The sequence below is a fragment of the Zingiber officinale genome, chromosome 5B, assembly GCF_018446385.1.
Source record: "Zingiber officinale cultivar Zhangliang chromosome 5B, Zo_v1.1, whole genome shotgun sequence".
Classification (NCBI taxonomy): domain Eukaryota; kingdom Viridiplantae; phylum Streptophyta; class Magnoliopsida; order Zingiberales; family Zingiberaceae; genus Zingiber; species Zingiber officinale.
In genome coordinates, this window is record NC_055995.1 from 46,939,899 (window position 1) to 46,944,133 (window position 4,235).

Sequence of the window (4,235 nt, forward strand, 5' to 3'; positions counted from 1 at the left end):
GTATCGATTTTGATACCAACACAAGAGGCCAGCAATCTTGTACTTTGATCTATCAAGAACTTGCTTGATTGATCAAACACATCTCTGATCAAACATGCGGGTTGCTAGGAAAAGTTTTGTACTTGTACAATTTTTGTATAGGGAAATTGAAATAGAACGGAATTCCAGCGCCTTCAAGTGGTATCAGAGCGAGTTTTCTAGCTCTGTGTGATTCGTTTTTGGTTAACTTATGCACTGCTTGTATATAAGTTTAGGCAGGATAATAGTAGGATGTGCTAGAAAGATTAACTCTGTGGTTGTAGGCGTCCTAAGTCCAACTATTATGGCTTTTTGTGTTTATGTGTGATGTGTGTGCATGATTGTAATAATTAAATACAGCTGGTTGCTGTATTATTTTTATATTTTGTTCGATCTAAATTACATATAAATTCTTTTGTTGAATATAGGATCGATAAATGTAAATTTTATATTTTTTTTGTTGTTGCGGCTTGTATCCTTGCTATGCATGGTGCTATTTTGAGGACTGGAGGTGCGGCGAAGAAGGAAGCAAGATAGACGCGACGACTTGATCAATTGACGACATATTGGAGGACAATGATGGATGAGGTCATAATAGTTGAAAATTTTATTTTCATATTTATTGCCTTTATATGTTATTTTTATGTGATGTGTTGCTGTTTTTATCTGCTGTGATGTGTGTGCATGTTAAAATTCCTCAATTTAAATAACTAAGTAGGAGAGGGATTAGTTAAATAAATTCTATAGTCTCCATTACTGGTTTATAAGTGATGCATTCAAACCTGCGCGTTGACTTTAAGTGTCTTCCTTCATATTGGTTGAGTTTTTTTGCGGATCAGTAGATCAAACTTCCTCTATGGATGATTATAGGAAATTATTTAGGTATGTGTAATCTTCTCCATCTGAAAGGGCACAATCCTAATTAATGGACTAAGTATCTGATGTGTGTATATCTTATGATCAATTATACATGTTTTGGCACACATTCACTTACTTTATTCACGTATATTCTATGCATGTTCACCTCTCTTAGCATATATTCAGCATAAATACTCTTTTGTTCGGAGATCTGCTCTTGTGTATTTTCTTGTTGCCAGGACATGATTTTGAGCGAAAACAGAGCTTAAATGAAGTCTAGAGCTTCTAGAGTATCACGGGCATGTGAAAACTAAGTTTCTTCCAAGTTCTAGCCATGTGGAGACCATGCACACCCGTGTGAAGGCCGTGTGAATGTCACATGGCCATGTGAAGGTTGTGTAGAATTTTCAGAACTGCAGACTAAAAGTAAAATGACAATAACTTTCTGTTCGTTTGGATTTATGAGTTGTTCCAGATATCAAAATGTAGATAACTTCAATATCTACAACTCTTATGAAGACTTCAACTAGATAAAACCAAGTCTTGAAGGTCTAAAGTTCGTTTCTATGAGACACGGCCTTGGCACACAACCGTGTCAAATCCTGCACTGCACACGAAGAGTAAAACAGGTATCACTTTATGATACTTTGGAGTTTTGAGCTGTTCTTTATACCAGAGTGTAGGTAACTTCAAGACCTACAACTTTGATGAAGACCCCAACTCAAGAATACCAAGTTAAGATGAGATAAAATGGTTTACAAATTCACACGCACTTGATACAAGGCCGTGACAATTCGCATGCCCGTGCGGTGTATCCAGAGCAGAAGGAAGACACGGTCATGCGGATTCGAATGGCCATGCCACTTAACCAGAAGGGAGGAAGAGCATGGCCATGCAGATTCACACGGCCATGCCACTTAACCAGTGCAGAAGATAGGCATGACCGTGTCAACTCACATGGTCGTGCCACTTGACCAATGCAGAAGATAGGCATGGCCGTGCCAACTCACACGGTCGTGCCACTTGACCAGTATAGAAGATAGGCATGGCCGTGCTAACTCGCACTGTTGTGCCACTTAACCAGTGCAGAAGATAGCCATGGTCATACGGATCTCACATGGTCGTGACACGGGTCGTGCGGCGCCCATACCTTACCCTATAAAAGGGTTAAGAATCCTATTCATTGGGGGATCTTTGGTTCGGGACTTCGGCCCTCTCATCGGGAAAGGGTTCTCCCCTTCGAGGGAAACCCTAGAGCTTCATCCACCGTCATCCCTTGACGTTCCATCCATCTCTAGAGCAAGAAGACATCTCCAAGACATCGGAAACCCCGACAAGCATCTCATCTTCCCCTTCTTCTCACATCAAGGGTTGTAAGTATGCTTTACTTCATGTTTTGGGGTTGCTCTTCCCTTGCAATGGAGTAGATCTCCTCTTCTGGGATTAGGGAGTATTTGTAATGTGATGGAGATGCTATGTAGATTTGCCACATTTCTATTTAATGTCATGTTATTGCCTTGTTCGTGCATTGTGTGCCTGACATATTTATATTTCTTTGCATGCTTTGTTGATTGATGTGGAGGATTGTTAATCATGCAAAGAAGATGCCCTAGAGTGTATTGACCAAGGTACACTAGTGACAGGGGTAACCCATTCCGGACTTCTAGGACGTTCCCTTAAAAGGAGAAACAATCCCTTAGGATTTTCCGCTCTCATACAGAGAGTGCTCTAGATCGTACACCCGAGGGGCCCTAGTGACAAGGGTAACCCATTCACGGACTTCTAGGATATTCTCTTGAAAGGAGAGGCAATTCCTCCATTAGGAAGTAGGAAATCGTACCAAATCTCTACCTTTATCCTTATTGTTATTTACTAGACATGTACCCCTGTGATCTACCGAGTAGGATTTCACAGGAATCATCTCTCTTCGATACTTAGGGGTATTGACCAATTCAACTTCCTACAAGAGCATGGACATACAGGGTAAAAACTAAGCAATCTATGTAATATCTCCTAGTATTATAATGAAACCGAAATCCTAGAATTCATCTCCCGAAGCTCATTCCCTCCAAGATCTATTCTCTCTCTTCCCTCTTCTCTTTCCTTTACTTTTACATTCATCTAGATAATTCGCCGTGCGAAGTTTACTAGTGCTTAATCAACATTCCCTATGGATGCGATAATTTTATATATTATTGATGATAAATCCGTACACTTGCGGAAGCGTAACAAGATTTTGGCGCCATTGCCGGGGACTATTTTCGGTTAACATTAGTTGATTAGCATATGAGTTACCCTAGACGCTTTTCTTTTTGTTTTGTCTTTTCTTTCTTGTTTTCATTATGCACTTTCTTTCTTGTAATTTAAACTCTGCATTTTATTTCTTGCTTTTCATATAGCATTTTATTTTTGTCTTTAATTTTTCATTTTTGTTCTTTTCTCATAATTTTTTTTAGATACCATGAGCACTAACAAGTCAAGCAGGTCCTTAAGAGATTTCTCTGCACCCATTTCTACAAGCTTTTTATCTCCCATTGTGCAACCTCATATTGAAGCATAAAATTTCCAACTAGACCCAGAGTTAATTTTCATGATACATGGTCACAAATTTGGAGGAGAAGTATCAGAAAGTCCTTATATGCATCTTGAGACATTTCTAGAGCTTTGTGATATGGTGAACTATGAAGGAGTGTCAGCGGATACAGTTCGATTGATGGCATTTCCTTTCAGTATCAAGGATGAAGCAAGGACTTGGTTATATTCTCTTCGTCCTCGAAGCATCACAAGTTGGGAACAATTGGAGAAGTAATTTCTGAATCATTTTTTTCCTCCGAGTAGAACATTTATATGAGGAATTGCATCATAAATTTTGCTAAAACATATGGAGAATCACTATTTGAAGCATGGGACAGATTCAAGAGTCTACAAAGACAGTGCCCTCATCATGGTTTGGAGAAATGGCTGACCTTACACATATTCTATAGGGAAATTTCTTTCTCAGATAAGTATTTATTGGATTCATCAGCTGGAGGTTCTTTTATGGAAAAAAGTGTAGACGAAGCATATTCATTAATTGACCAAGTAGCATTGAACCTCCATGAATGGTCAAGCAAAAGTTGGATGGAATCTCCTTCAAAAATTCAAGAAGTACAAGCCATATATACAAGGGAGCCTGTCAAACAAAATACAATTCAACCATCCAAGAGGTTTGAAATCCACAAGTCACAGAATGAGGAGTTCAAACATTTGGGGGCAAAGATTGATAGCATTATTTCAAAATGGTTCAAACAAGATCCTCCTCCTAGATAGACAATGTCTAGTGAACAATGTAATAATTTTAAGTTGAGAAGTGGCAAGAA

General features: G+C 38.9%; 1 non-coding gene across 1 annotated transcript; it reads right to left on the reverse strand.

Moving 5' to 3' along the window:
• Window positions 1–3,721: 3,721 nt before the first annotated feature.
• LOC121988107 lies at window positions 3,722–3,827 on the reverse strand. Its single transcript, XR_006113867.1, has one exon. It is a non-coding gene; the product is annotated as a small nucleolar RNA R71 (small nucleolar RNA).
• Window positions 3,828–4,235: the final 408 nt, after the last annotated feature.